This window comes from Amphiura filiformis, chromosome 3 (assembly GCF_039555335.1).
Source record: "Amphiura filiformis chromosome 3, Afil_fr2py, whole genome shotgun sequence".
NCBI classification, from domain to species: Eukaryota; Metazoa; Echinodermata; class Ophiuroidea; order Amphilepidida; family Amphiuridae; genus Amphiura; species Amphiura filiformis.
Genome location: NC_092630.1, coordinates 10,850,502 through 10,867,002, shown reverse-complemented (window position 1 = coordinate 10,867,002; position 16,501 = coordinate 10,850,502). Strand labels below are relative to the sequence as shown.

Below are 16,501 nucleotides of genomic sequence, written 5' to 3'. Positions count from 1 at the left end.
GCATAAATTGGTATCAAAATATTTTGCTTATCATAGAAAATGTTCTTCGGTTGGGCTTTTTCCAGACCCTAAACTAATCCTTATCGATTTTTAAATTTCTGATATGCATAAATACCAAATTGAAGAAAACAATTTAGAATACCATATGATATATTATTTGAGCACGGTTGGTTATGTTACAAAAAATGAAGAAACACTTGATTCAGTCACAAGGGTACTGGCATAGGCATACCAGGTCCTTAAAATTGATTTAGTAAGTGTCTGTGGTTTAGCTTGTAGGTGCTGAATTTCATTTGTTTCTGCATGCCGTCTATGGCAGCACCCACTTGGGCTTGTCGAGGTGTGAGTATGCAGCGCATTCTAGAGCGTAATACGCTAACGTAGTACGTGCAACTAAAATGGTAAACAAGTTTTTTCATTGCAGAAAAAGGGGGTTTACGACGGTAACTTAAATAAATGCTAAATAAAATAGTGTTTAAATATTAAAATATTAATGAGAATAAATAATATGAATTTATGTTAAAATTACTATCCTCTACATGTACCGTGTGATAGATGACAGGCAGGGCGGCCGGCGGCCGGCATCTACTACTCAAAATATTGGACCTGCCTGTGGTCTATCACACGGTAGATGATAGTAAAAACAAAATTCATATTGTTTATTCTCTAATTTGTTTATGGTGAAATTGTAGAAGAATCCAATAATCCTCCATACAGACTTAGAGTACAGAGTACAGACTCTGAATACAGAGTATTTGATGTAGAATATTTGATGTAACATGTCTTTGTTAGTAAATCTATTCCCATGCTATTTCCAGTAATGTTTAAGTTTCTAACAAATGTTTGATAACGTAAAATCAAGAATATTATTATAATGTTATTGTAGAATATCTCATGGAAATATATTATCGATTTTATGACATCAAACATTCATTAGAAGTTAAACATTACTGGAAATAAAATGGGAATAGATAAAAATAACAAAGACATTGAATATTCTACATCGGTACATCCACTAAAAAGTCTGTAACGGCCCTTACACATTTCATACACACTCATTTACAATCACTTGTTTGGGATTTATATGACATTCTAAACCCAACAATAAAACAATAAAAACCATATCATCTCAAACACCTGTTTTTGATCACTAGACAAATTCTATTTGTTTTCACCAAAATGAATCATGGCTTCTCTAATATAATTCCTAGACTGAATAAAATTCTACCGCATCTTAAATGGATACTACGGACACCCCTCCTCAGAAAAATAGAGTCATCTGATAATAAATATTCAAGAAAGTACACTCAATGCATAATGGCTTGTAATAAGGGAAGTGAACAAAAATTGGGAGTTGGATGATGGTGAGTTCATTCATGGTTGAGTTTCCCAACATGTAGAGTTTATATGTAGGAGAAGTTGCCAGTTGGAAAGCATTACCTTTTTTAAAACTTTTTTGGAAAGCATTATTTTTTTCTTTTTACCATATCTATTTTATTTGTAAATTTACTGGATATATGATTAATGATGGAATAATTACAGTTTAGCAGAACAAACTCAGTACTTCTCTGCTCAGTAGAATAAAACAGGGACATAACTCTAGGGATTTTTAGGGAAAATTGTGATGAAAAGAACAAACATTAACATTAGCCTATATGTATAAAATAGACTTGTTGTTATGAACACTTGAAAATTGATCTTGCTAGAACAATTGTTTATCCTGCACTTTACTTAGACCGCGTATAGACTAGCGAAAAGTCTAATTCAAACTCGACATTGAATTCAATTAAGACAGAGGACTAGCATAAATTACTTTGTGTTTGTGGTTTTTACTGGGTGTTTACACTATGCGCCCAAACGAATTTGACTCTGTATGTGGTCATCAAAAAAGCGTCAACGCAATTTCCTTGTTTTCAGTTCACATTTTACCCTGAGTTTCTGTGGTTTCATCTTGTTGAAGTTGTTGGGAACCTTGCGAAGCCATTTAAATTTCAGGTCGATCAATTTAAAGCAAAATTAGCAAAAACTATTCCCGGAAAAATCGAAAAAGATACGATCAGAAACTTTATACATGGATGTACACTCACTGCAGTATGCTGCACATGTACGAAAATACACAAGAAGAGCTGTTGTTTATCGATATTACAGTGTCGCTGCTTACTGACAAATCAACGGACCGGAAATTCACATCGTCAGGTCAGCAACATCGCCAACATGCATGAGAAAGTCAAATTCAATTCTATTGACTGTTTAGACCAGGAAAAGTCGCACTTCAACCACGACAAGGTCGAATTGAATTAGACTTAATGAACCTCAGGAGCATTGTTGAACAACGTCTTTTGAACTCGACTTCAGTCGTACTTGAACAACGAATGTACCTGTTTAGACCTGAATTCGACTGAACTTGACTTCAAAAAAGTCGTTGTTCAAGTACGACTTTTCCCTAGTCTAAACGAGGTCATAGCCTCCTGTTCCATGCATGCATGTACATGTACCATTAAACTCAATTTTGTTGTTGTCATGCTGTAACTCCCCACATGCAAACTCTCTAAAATCACCTTTCTTACACGCAGTCAATTAACATACAGGAAGGTAGCACTATGCAGTACTGGCTGTTTGTACACCACTAATGAGCATACAGAAGACCTGACAGACGTCAATATCTCAACCATCCAATCGCAGCAGACCTTTGCTTGCTGCAAGCATACATATTGACGATTTCAAGCAGCTAGCCAGTCAATATGGAATCTTAATTACATGGTGTTTGGGAATAATAGAAGTGTGTTAATCACGATGGCGGCTTTAATGACATCAAAACAACATATTTTCAGCAAATGATTGGAATTTTTGGAAATATTTTGAATAAGGAAAAATCGTCATAATTTCAATTTCTAAGAACATGTTTTAATTTCAATTAAAACATGTTCTTAGATTCGATTTTAATTTCAATTTTTGTTCCATACTTCCATGGTTCCATGGTTTAATACTAGTAAAATACAAAAGTTTCAATTTTCATATTGACATCAGAAGTCAGAACCATTCCCCCCCCCCCACCCCACCCCCCAAAAAATTCAGGGATAAAATGGGGATGGCAGAGTAAAGTGTCATTAAAAGACTAAATATGGGACAAAAAATTGAATGAGGATGAAAATTTGGCTTTGCACCCCCTAAAAAAATTGTGGCAACTGTTCAGAACATTTGCTTCCAGTCTTCCACACTTAACAATCTAAAATACAGATGAAAAGTTTCAAGGACCAAAAGATTTTTTTTTCTCTTATGAAATAATTCTTGGTTCACGTGACCTGGTTTATAGTTAACATTGAAATCCAATTTGCTACCATCTTTGAGCAGAAATTTGTGGGAACAAGGTTTCTGAATGCTTGTCTGGAAGAAACCAATTTACTTATGCAGAGAATGGTATCGCCCTTTTTTGGCGACCTTAAAAAGGTCCTCTTGCTTTGACCCGGTGAGATTGTTGTCATATGACCTAGCTTGGCGCGTGTGGCCACGAGTGGTTTGGTCCAATCATAATGCGTGTTTTGGTCGGGTCGTTTTGTGGACCAATGGTGACAGGCCTTTCAAAGAAAGGTCGGCTTGTGTTGTCTCTTTAAAATCACATCACATTCAGATTTCATCCGATAAGGATCCAAAATATTTATTTTCACACCCGCCACTCCCAAAAATGGTGCATTTTCATGTGAAGCTTTGGTCTTGCGTTTCCAATTTTTGAAAGCATGGGCAAGTTTAGAAAGTGGCGGCAGTGGTTCATGAGGAAGTTTTCGCATACATTTTAACAATGTAAGCGAAAATAGCATTTGTGACCATCCACCACAAAGTGGTAGTAAAGTCGGCTCTAGATCATTTTCTGTTTATTGCAGATTGGGAAAGAATGCACTTTCAGCTTTAAAATGACACCTCAAACAGCTTCATCCAACATATGGAAGTGAAGTTATGGTTCATCAAAGGTCAAATTCCTAGTATATTTTACATAGAAATCCATATACTGTTTTTGATTGTATCTCAAAATGGAAAATGCCGACTTTACGACCAGTTTGTGGTGGATGGGCACATTTTGTAATTAAGTAAAAATTATTTGCTACTGTGTTGTTAATATTGAATGACGTTGGACAAATGGGGTATCAAAATGCGCGTAAATAAATCAACCTTCTTTGTATGTTAAAATATCGTGAAAACAATTACTAATTCTGAAGCTATAGGCGTATTTATAACAGCTGCGTTACTTGTTGTGCAGACTTTAGAATACAGGGGTTTGAACCCAGAATGGGTGTGATACACAAGATGCAGCTAACTACTTTTAGGGATAGGTCAGTGTGTGCTTGTCATCATGCCATGCATACCATATAGATATATGCAGATGATGCAGGCACAACCTGTCAGATTTCAGATAAAATATGACTGAAGTTCCATGGCAAATTATAATTTTTGTAAGTTGTTATCACTTTCAGCCTCTATTATTTATGATAGAGAATGTTTTCAATTATCTGAATAACTTCATTTAAGGTTTGCAGGAAATGACAGGAAAAATAGATATAATCAGCGATCATCACATGTGATATCCCATCCAAGCAGCATGTCCTTAACACACAATACTTTTCAACAAAACTCCATTGGAAACAGTGGAAATATCTCCAATTCTGGAGTGCAAATCAGACAACCATGGATTTCTAAGTTGTGAGAATAAAGGACTATGAATAGATGCAACAGTATACGGGATTATCTCAAGTACCTGTATAGACCGTATCGAATAAACTCAAGTGGAATGGTATAACAATTGAAATGGCAGCCACGTTGGTTCTAAGCTTTAAGTGACAGAGGGACAGGTGTCTAGTCCGATTCCAAATCCATCCACACCTATCACATGTTTTATTGTATTATCGTGCGAATTGCCCTGTGGTACCTTATGGTGGACAGAATTTTATTTAAATGAGGACGAGTGACGTAGTATTCGATAGGGTCTATATAATGCGGTTTAAAACTCTCCACTTCGATTGAATCCTTGATCAAATCAATATTACTATGCCTGTTGCTTTCAGGTTCGAAGTGTTTCAAACCACTAGACCACAAACCAATGATCTGGAAAATGTGCAGATTTTAATCCTTGATATTTTTGGTGAAATAAATCAATGTTCAGTGTTACCTTGATTATGCAATAATAATACAACAACTACAATATTCTGGAGTGCAAATCAGTCAACCTTGGATTTCTAAGTTGTGAGAATAAAGGACTATGAATAGATGCAACAGTATACGGGATTATCTCAAGTACCTGTATATAATTCAGTTTAAAACTCTCCACTTCCAACCATATTTGTAGAATCGTTCCGCATAAATTATGCAAATTAACAACTAAATGCGCATACTTTTCGCCGAAAAACTAATCAGGTGATCAGCAGATGTGTATCATAGCTGACACCAGGTTTCGTTACCAGGCGCCCGACGGATCTTGAGATAGTCTGTCCACAAACTCCGCTATCAATTTGCGCTGATTTGCGCATAAATTATGCAAATTAGCTATGTTAATTTGCATATTTTTCACCGAAAACATACGGTTACGGAGCAAACTTGGATACCCTTCCTCCCACCAAGTAGCGTCGCCGTAAGTCTTACGGTTCCCCAGATACAGCTCCGGACGGACACACATACATACATACACCCCTACATCCACACACACACACATCCACCCCCACACACGGACAGACAGAAATAGTGATTACTAAGTCCCATCCTGAACAAAGTTCAGGCGAGACAAAAATGCGATATTCATTATTTATCCAACTTTATGCTAAATAGATCACCAAAGGAGCAACTTTAAAGCAGTGTTTATCTTCAGTAGATAGCAAACCATTTACATGTACGTTTACTTGCTATAGGGGCAAAGTGAGCAAAATGGTAGATAGCATGTACATGTTTTTTGTAACAAATTGATGGGCATATTCATATAAACCAGAGACGTGTGTGTGTGTGGGGGGTACCTGTATGAGCAGGTACTAACTATGATTATCTTCATACATACATCATTGAAATTTCCGTTTGAAAGATTGTTTGCATGTTTTATGCAAAGCGCCCTCACATCCATATTTGGACGTAAAACAGCCATTTTAAGAAAATGACAACTCCAATTTTTATACAACTTTCATAAATGGAATTCTAGACATCAATTACATACAAATCAGCATCAACTTTAACAGAATTAGGCATATAATAATTATTATTGTCAAAAATATTGATTTTCAGACCCCCCCTGTCCAAATACTTGTTTTGGCTGGCACCAACTCATTTTTTGGCCGATTTGGATGAAAATGGTGTCAAAATGCTCAGGAGATCATACTGCATCAAATAAGCCTGTTCCCTAAGAAATTTGAAGCATCAGGATTTTTTAACCGACCACTAGTTTTACCTGACAACAAATCGAATTTTCTATAATAGTAACACCATATGTGGTACTGATCATGCGCAAATCGTAGAATAGAAACTAAGCGGCAGGCTCTATGGCAGGGCTATGGTATCTCATATCATGTAAATGGTATGCTTATCCTGAGTCACTCGGCCTATCTCGAACCAAATCGCCATGCGTAGCTTTTGAAAAACGAGAGGATTTGCCGTACTATCACGGCAATATTTGACACTAAGATATAGGGATGATGACGCAGTGCACCGTACAGCACTGCCGTATGCGAGTTAACGCATCATAAAACATTTCCTTCACAATCACTCAAGCAAGGCCTTCTTTTAGTCTCGTTCCAAAAGAAAGAGTAATCGTGAAATATAAATAATTGTATTGATTTCGTATTTTAGGATGTGACGGTAATCCACGATACACAAATGAATGAATTCCATCAATATACCATTGCTATAAAGTCTGATCATAGTCAATCACTGTTATTCTAAGATTACGATGGCGTATCGTGAATTCATGGCTTTATGTTTTACAAATCGACAAAATATTTTCACAACAATATGGATTACCGATATGATAATTTCAGAAATCTCATTTTTTGACGCAATATTGTCAATTTACACAACATGATAAATATGACACCTGTCAATGATCAAAACCAAAATAAAATCACTTGTCCTCAATAGCTCAATTGGTTAGAGCGCAGGCCACACAAGGATTTATCTCCCACGGCACGGGTTCGAGTCCGTGCACCTTTTATTTTTTGACCTATTAGTTAATTGTTAGACCAACTGTTGTCAAACTTGTTTTTTTTAAAACTAAAATACAAAATGTCAGTATTGTACAATTTATTGTGCCTTCTTTACATCAGGCGGATACCCCCATTCTGCACGATCATACGTAGGCGATTGTCCATTGATGATATTGTTTTGTCAATCGTTGCACTCGGGATTTCGTACAGAGTTTGCATAACTCATTCCTGAAACTGTTCAAATGTTTCCTTCTGTATACGTTTGGCTATAGCATCTAAAAAGTTGCATAATTTGTTGTTCGCCAGATGAAAAATGTTTTCGATTGGATTCATATCCGGGCTTCGAGCAGGGATACTAATTAGATTACAACGAACATGTTTCATAGCTTCTCTAGCTAGCGCACTGTTTTGGGAGGGGTCATTATCTTGAACCCATGTGATTGAAACCTTTGCTGCTTCATCAAACATTTCATCAAAATTGTCCGTAATAAAGTTCGCAAAATATTGTCCGCTCAATTTTTCATACGGTTCACATTTGATGATTCCCTTGTTGTAAGAAATTGCCACAATAAGTCTCACATAATGTCCACCTGTTCCTAGTCCCTGGCCTTTCTTGCGCCATATACGAGAGCCTGGAGCTTTTGCTTGCTCATATGGCTTCATCTTAAATTCAAATGAAACTCCATCCAAGTAAAAAGCAACATCATGAGTCCAAAAGTTTGCCGAATATTTCTTCCTCATACGTGCAAAAGTGACACATGATTTTAAGTCCTGTTTGGTTAAAATGCCTTTGCGCCTGCTTTGCCAGTATGCGTACCGTACCCTGATCTATTAAATAAACATCAAACCGACCTCTCTGAGTACTCTGAAGATGGTACATTTGCCCGTGTCATAATGTCAGATACAGACAATTTCCTCTGCTCTTCTTGCATCTTGTTTAACTCACGTAGTAGGTGTCTTTCTCTTCGCGGAGTCAGTTTCCGTGGTCTACCTGGACGTACATTTGATGTCTTTTTCGGCAGATGCAGAGGGGAAGCCACTATCATACTAACTGAACTGTGTGCGATGCCGCATTTCTTAGCGATGGCGCGATAAGACAGGTGCATCTCATTCCTCAGATAATGAACATAAGCTCTCACTTCTGGTGAAATTTCACCCTTAAAGATCATTTTCCTAGTATTATGTTTATAGTTGATTGACAAGAAAATATTTTTGTTTCGAATTCGAAGAAGCAACTTGTTTAATTGTTTGTATCAACACAACATACAACCAGGGCAGACTTAGGCAGGATTTGAAGGTTTGGGTGTGTAAATTCAAAAAACTGGGTGTGTAAATTCAAAAAACTGGGTGTGTAAATTTAAGATTTGTGTACAAAGTATAGGCCATGTGGGTAAAAACTGGGTGTGTATTTACAAATTTGGGTGTGTAAAACACTCCTTACACGGCTGGCTGCCAAAAGCCCTTGCACACAACGCACTTTGACTTGTTGTCAGGTCAATTGTTTGGATCAATTTCAAATTTGAAGTGGGTATTCATTGAGGGGACATTGCTTGTCGATAATATTTGCATTTACTCTATGCACGTCCTATATGCACACATAAATTAAAACATTTGATTTAAATTTTTTGTTTATTATTTTGATGAAATAAGAATCACAAAATGTTCTGATAGCTGCTGGTATGTATGAACGGGGTTCATTCATATATTTTCATTGACTAAACGTAGGTATGCTAGGTGAATTCAAATTTGCCATCAAACTGCATCATTTTATATATCAAATTAAAGCTCTTGAGTAAACAAAGCCAAAACTGAAAACCTTTTTTTCATAGCACTTTCCGTAGCAAAGTTACATCTTGTCAAAGATTGACTTTCATCAAAAAGATTCAGCTAGCAAAATTCCCCAAAACGGCATTTCGGGGTGTTTCTAGATCTTAGTCTCATTATGATAGCAGTTTTTTTTAATGGAACTGCTATCAAAATCCCAAAATATTTGGGTCAAGTGAAGTAACATATTTATGTAGGTTTCCTTCTTCGGCCAGTTGTTTTAAATTTCTATGTAAATAAAATATGCTGTATGCATTGACATTGTCGGCGAATTTAGCAAATGTGTTCACTAAGGTTTGCCTGAACCAGGATACCTATACTAATGACTAAACGGTTGTTTATCATGATATGCTAGACTCGCTTGCCAGTCCTATATACGCCGTACCTATGTATATTGAGGACTGGCTTACGCCATTTTGGATGTCAATGGGAAATACACACTTAAACGATTTGCGCCGGTTAGAAACTTGAAAAAAAATCTTTAAAATTTCATCAATGTATATAAAAGTGGTACCAACCGTATTGTGCTTGCTAATTTAAGACTCGGTTGAAACAAAATTAAGGATCGAAAGCATTTTAGTGTCCAAAAAGGCAAAATTATCGTCAAAGTTCTGCGAAATCGGCACCCTTGCGAAGGGTTCAGAATTGAATCGGGAGCGAAAATATCCGATCTTTGCGATCAAAAACACAAAATTACAACTTTAAACATACTATTGGCAAAAGACATTAGGCCAAGTAAAATAAAAACATGTTTCACGTCCGGTTTTTGAAAAAAAGGAGGAAGAGGGGCTTTTTATTTTTTATTTTTTATCGCAAAATCGGTGCAAATGCCCATAATTAGAAGCTATTAGAGCTGTTTTAGCGTATAACAATGATGCCTGGAAAAAGGAGGAGGCCTCTTTTTATTTGTTGTTCTGAGAGATAGGCCCCCTCTAATTATCACAAAACCTTATAAAAGTGTTTCTTGTGTATTTGCAAGGCTATAGAAAGCATCTCTACTTCCTAGACATATTGTTTGAAAAGTTATAACTGAATTTCAAAAAATAAAAATAAAATTGAAGAAACCTCAAAAAAGGAAGCGGGAGGGGACGTGAAACATGTTTCTTTTTTTATTTGGCCTTATTACCAAACAATACAGAATAGAAAATTTGACACCATTTTCTCAAAATATTGAAAAAATTTGCTCACTAGACATCGAAAAAGTACGCAATCCAATTCCCGTTCAAACGCGTGGGAAACTGAAAGTGCGATAATCGTGACTATGATATGCCCTCGGCCGGGCCGGGAACCCGAATTCCTACTAAAAGTACTATGTGTTTATTTTTTTGTATTATTTATTTATTCAACACAAACAGTGTCAGTGGTCTACCATATCTGACTTGTTTTTAAAAGATGCATATGTGATATGTACTTACCAATAATACAGTAAACAAATAGCAAGTTGCTAGATGTCAGCTCTCCAATTCTACCACCTGTTTTCGGAATGATCTTCACTTTCACTCAGCAGCTCCTAAATTGATTACAGATTTACATGGTGGAGGTGACAGACGCTGAAACAGTATTAAGACACAAATTGCGTCCCCTTCAGACAGTTTTGAGGAGATAGCGCTAGGTATCTCGGCGTTTCTTTACCCCAGAAATGTAACAAAATCGATCAAAACACGGCTACAACATCATCTCAAAACAACATTGATTTTCCTATCTGGGAGTAAATTCACAGGGCTCATGGAAACTCTCATTGCGTTTCATTTTCACACGGGGCTTGGAAGCGATAATTGATTATTCTTGCGTAACAGTCGTTAACAGATCATGTAGGGAGTACATGAGGGCGGCAAACTACATACCGTACAAATTCCCAGCCTGACAAATTCGAAGTCCAAGTCTGCAAACAAGTCAACAGATTTGATTGAAGTCTAGCAAAAGTGGCTAGACCTGGCAACAAAAACGGAAAAAACACAAGTGTTTTACTAAGTGTAATATCATGATATGGTAATAATAATAAAAAAGTTGTATTTTTAAAAGTACTAAATTAGGGCCTATTGGAAATGTGGAGTCAGGTATGCGCCGTGCATTCTCTAAATTCAGTAAATTTCCAATAGGATTAGGCCTATTTTGAAATTATAAAACGCTTGAAATATCACAAACAAATAGGCCTATGTTAATAAATAAGATAAATACAAGCTAAAACCATTGGGGTTCGATACCGGTAATGAACCCCACAAAACTAACCGAGTATATGGCCCGGGTATCCCGCCGGGTATATGGAAAATGCCATACGGCCGAGCAGTTTTGCCCCGGGAGTTTTGCCAGTCTCTCCGACCATCATGCCACTCGCCGCCTGTGTGGAGTGGGCCTATTAGCTATCTACAGTAGGCCTAGATATAGCACTTGACTTTAGGCAATCATAACATACAGAAAAGGAAGCTGCAAAACTATGGAACACTTTGCCATCTTGAGACTCTCCAACCGGTAGGGGGTGCAGAGAGACTCCCCAATTTTTCCAATTGCTTAATTTTTTGGAAAAAAAAGTCCAAAACCTGATAACGCCAAAAATGCGATTTTTTTTTTGACCTAAAAAAATGTGACGGTGCGTCAAAACAAAAACAAAATTCAAAAATCTACTGTCATACTTTTTTTACAAATAACAAAACACACATATTCTGTGAAAATTTCATTCAAATCCGTCGTAAAATGGCTTACCGGTTCTATTTTGAAGGCTCAAAAATGCAAAACTGAGAACAATCCTAGAAACATCTAGAAACACCCAATCGGCTTTTTGAACTTTTCTGTTTTTCACCTTTTTGGGCCTCATCGAATTTTTCAACACAAACATTTGGCTATATAAAGTTCAACTTCTTCAAATTTATATAAAACGGACTCCATGTACAGGCTTGACTGTCGACTATTTCAACTCTTTTATTACCTGTATTTTGCCGTCGAAGCGTAAATTATGCTATCTAGAGAAGATAGCGAAAAAGTAGCAAACATGAAAAATCAAAAGAGTACCATAAAAATTTCCTAACACGAATCTCAATCAGAAAAAAAAATGGTCAGAGATGATATATAGTATAACGTAGGGGCGTAAATCCATTTTTGAAAGTGGGGGGGGGGGACACCATGAAAATTATTAGTCATTGATACTTTTGCAAAATGAAGACCTAATTGAAGCCATTTGGTGGACCATTTTGGCACTATTATTGTGTAAAATTTTAGCTTGAAACAGCTGAAAAACTGTGAAATGACGGCCTAACTTGTGGACAAGTCTTCACTAAAACAGAAGCGAAAACGACCACTTGTTCATGTATACGCAGGGGGTGTATGAGGGGGGAAGTTCCCCCCTGAGAAGTAAGAAACTTTTACAAAATGAAGACCTAATTGAAGCCATTTGGTGGACCATTTTGGCACTATTATTGTGTAAAATTTTAGCTTGAAACAGCTGAAAAACTAAAATGACGGCTTAACTTGTGGACAAGTCTTCACTAAAACAGAAGCGAAACCACCACTTTGCATGAAGGTCCAATTGAAGTCATTTGGTGCATAATTTTTACACTGTTATCATAATAAAAATTCCTTTAAAAAAGGAATGGGGCGCCCAATGTGAGCTTGGACGTGATGGTGAATTCCATGGTGTGTAGATTTGGTATTATAATGATTTTTCTAGGGAAGAGTAGAAGATGATCAAATGCAAGAGAAATGTGTTTGATTGGGAAAGGTGTATGACAGGACCGTTTTGGATGAAATAAATGGGAATGAAGCTTTCGTGTCAATTTGCGGTTATGTGGGGTGGGGGATTTCTGTTTTTGGGACCTATTGTAGAGAGGATATTGCTTTGGGATATTGAATATTGTTGAATTTCGTAGGGGTATATGATGAATAGTGCTTGGACGTGATATGGTGAATTCCATGGTGTGTAGATTTGGTATTATAATGATTTTTCTAGGGAAGAGTATAGGAAATGATCAAATGCAAGAGAAATGTGTTTGATTGGGGAAGATGTATGACAGGACCGTTTTGCATGAAATAAATGGGAATGAAGTTGTCAATTTGCGATTATGTGGGGTGGGGAAAAATTCTGTTTTTGGGACCTTTTATAGTGAGGATATTGCTTTGGATATTGAATATTGTTGAATTTCGATATGCAGGGGTATATGATGAATAGTATAGAAGACACAAATAAGTAAGCTCCCCTGGCAAAATATGGGGGGGGGGGGTTATCCCCCACCCGGGATCTACGCCTATGTTGACCAATAGAAAACGTTAAGTTTTTATAAATGTATAACGTCTGTGATACATATACATCATCTACTTGCTAATACACTGAAAATCAAATAGAGATGAAGGATAAACAGGAAGAGTCTTTCAAAAAGACACAGTTCACGAATCAGGTGTATAGTCATTTGTTGTAACTTTCCATTTTCATTATCTAACCTACTCTGCACTAATCTTACAATAATTCGTGATTTGAGGCATAAGTGATACCTACATCCTGACTCTCACATCTCCCCAGCAAACAAACGTTCAAAGTCAATTATACCATGCAAATAATAACCTTTGGCCTACTATAGAGCTCTAATTAAGATAACATCTAATTAAGCAAACATTACTGGGTACTATGGACCACAAGAGTCTCATCCCAATGGCATAGTCCAATAACCTCAATTACATAATCATAGTGCAAAATTTGACCTCAAGTTGCAGTGTAGAGTTTGTGAACCCAAATCTTCCAAGGATGAATGTACAAATGTATTAGGGTTTAAGAACTGTTCCCATGATATATAGATGAGCATGTTGTGGATCCTAGTGTATGGTCAAATGTCACCGTATATCAGGTTCTAAGACACACAGTAGGCCTAAACTGGTTGAAGGCATACAAAGGTCAAAGGTCTGGATTTATTAGGTGTTTTTATAAGTCCATTCATTTTGTATTTTAAACAAAGAATATACGCTCAACATTTTATCCCGTGCATATCAGAAAACAATAATAAAATAAAATCCAAACAAATTGTGGTTTTATTTCTGAGTTGGGCATATGGGCATAATTTTAGCAAAACAATTGCAAAGTAAATCTAGCAAGAGTGAAATTAGAAGCTTTTCACAAATTCATGCCTATAGGTGTGCCCGCTTAAGGCGGGCGCAAAAAAAACAAACAAAAAAGGGACCGAACTCAATTTGCAAAATTTTACTTGAGATTTGAGATTCGGAATTATTACTAAAGCATGCATGGATTGATGTTGAATGCAGCATTGAGTCCGTCTTAAAACTGACTTTGGTGATAAAATGTGACGGGCCCTGCATATCGACGGGCCCGCAGTACAGGCTTTTAGGCCGAGGACCCGCCTTCAAGCAATTTGCCCAAGATAATCACAGGCCTATAATATATTATACTTACGATCGACCCGGCTGTGCGGATTTTTAGGTATGGGCAGTCACAGTGATGGGCCTACTCAATTACATGCAATTTAACATTTTTTCTTCTCTTTTTCTCCCTTTTCTCTTCTCTTTTTCTCCTTTTCTCTTCTCTTTTTCTCCTTTTCTCCCTTTCTCTTCTCTCCTTTCCCTTTTTTTTTTTTTTGGGGTGTGGACCAAGGTGTGAGGGGGACATTTGATATTGTGTCCTCCCCACTTTGAAAAGTGAGGGGACGTGTCCCCTGTCCCCACCCGATTTACACCCTTGCTATAACGGGACTTTAAAGGAGTATTTCGTGATCCTAGCATCATCTTTTTTTCAGTAGATATCTACAAAAAAAGCATTATGGCCTATTCCCCAAATTTCAATTGATTCTGATTTTGCGTTTGCGAGTTATGCATGATGGTTGTGTTGTGATGCACTGCGTTGTAATTTCGATCTGCATGGTGTACTAGAACGTAATGCAAATTTGACGATATTTTTGCTAAACGAATTAATCTGCAAGAATTTTTTTGTAGAAAAGCATTATGAAGTCCGGAGGTTTCCAGTGGTATAAAAATCTCAACTTTTCTTGAGAAGGGGGATGATGCTGTGGTCTGGATCACGAAATGCTCTTTTAATTATCAGCCGATATAATGCTAAATGTATACCGTATTGAACTACCTTCTGTATTTTATCCCGGCTTTTTCAAATTTATCAACGAACAAAAGTCGGCTTTTTCAACCTAGGCCTCATCGATTTGTTTCAACACCACAATTATTATAGTCCCACCACCGTCGAAATGCTATCTTGAGTAGATAGCGATAAAGTGACAAACAAACATGACAAATCAAAATAATATTAAAACACTTTCCTCGTGTGTTCTAGCTCAACGAGATGAAGATGCGAGTCGGAACGGGCTATAATGACTATTTGGCCGATCAGTAAAAATGCTAAATGTATTATGGATTACTTTTGTCAAATTTTCATTATTTGTTCAACTATTCAAACTTTTTTGGTCTCGTCCATCTTTTCAACACCAAAATTCTGCCTTTACAACTTCATTGAAAGTCGGCTTTTTTCAAAAAAGAACATTCTGGGCCTCGTCGATCTTTTTCAACGCCAAAATTCGGCTTTTTGATCTTGTTAACTTAAAGTCGACAATTCAAACAATTTTGTTTGCATCGTCGATCTTTAACTTTTTCAACACCAAAATTCCAGATATTCCAACTTTTTCAAATAATAAGTCGGGTTTTTTCAACACCAAATTCGCCTCATTCAATAAAAAAAAATACCACGGCGTAATTGTTATCTTGAGGGGAGTAGATACCGTAGCAAACAAACATGAAAAACACGAAAAATGTCTTTAATAAATAACACGCGTTCTAGCCAGGCGCTCGTTCAGAAAAATAGTCTAGAGACAAAGATGATGATGCAGATCGTAACGGGGCTATAATTATTTGGCCAAATTAATGGTGAGTGACCCGATTGACTGCCTCATCCCCCACTTTACCCCCATCAAAATGCAGATTTTGGAATCTGGTAAAAAAAAAAAGCCTTTGGCCTAATTTGCCTTGGATATATTTTGATCATTTTTCATTTTATTGCGCTATCTACTGAAGATAGCATTTGGGGTCTCATCCCGATTCATCATCTCTCAATACGTTTTAAATTGTTTTCTGTGTGTTTTTATTTCATCACGTAGCGGCTAATTTTTTCATTTCGGTACATAAGTTCCAGTCAGAAATTTGATCTGTCTATTATAGCCTTCTTTGTACTACACAAGTCCCGGTAAAAATTATATCAGTATCCATTATTATAGCTTCATCACGTTCCGTACATACATGTTTCTCTATTTTAGACTCTTTTTAGTAGCTCAGCATTACGCCCAACGTGATTGTGTTAGGAAAGAGTTTGGGTAGGCCCTATATTTTGATTTTTCATTTTATTTCGCTATCTATCTACTGAAGGTAGCATTTAGGATCTCATCCCGATTCATCAGCTCTCTCTACTTCATATAAGTCATCACGCAGCGACTAATTTTTTCCTTCTAGTAAAAATCTTTTTATCTATAGCTTTATCTCGTTCCGGACATGCGTCTTTCTCTATTTTAGAATCATTT

The 16,501-nt window shown here is 36.7% G+C and overlaps 1 protein-coding gene across 2 annotated transcripts in view; it reads right to left on the bottom strand.

The window, feature by feature from the left end:
* The window catches only part of LOC140148022 (synaptotagmin-1-like), an 85,891-nt gene extending 75,186 nt beyond the window's left edge, over positions 1-10,705 (bottom strand). Inside the window, exon 1 of one of the 2 annotated variants that reach the window (XM_072169850.1) lies at positions 10,409-10,705. The gene's annotated coding sequence lies outside the window, so the exon portion shown is untranslated. The remainder of the gene's footprint in view (positions 1-10,408) is intronic. The other variant, XM_072169852.1, reaches the window with a different exon arrangement.
* Positions 10,706-16,501: the final 5,796 nt, after the last annotated feature.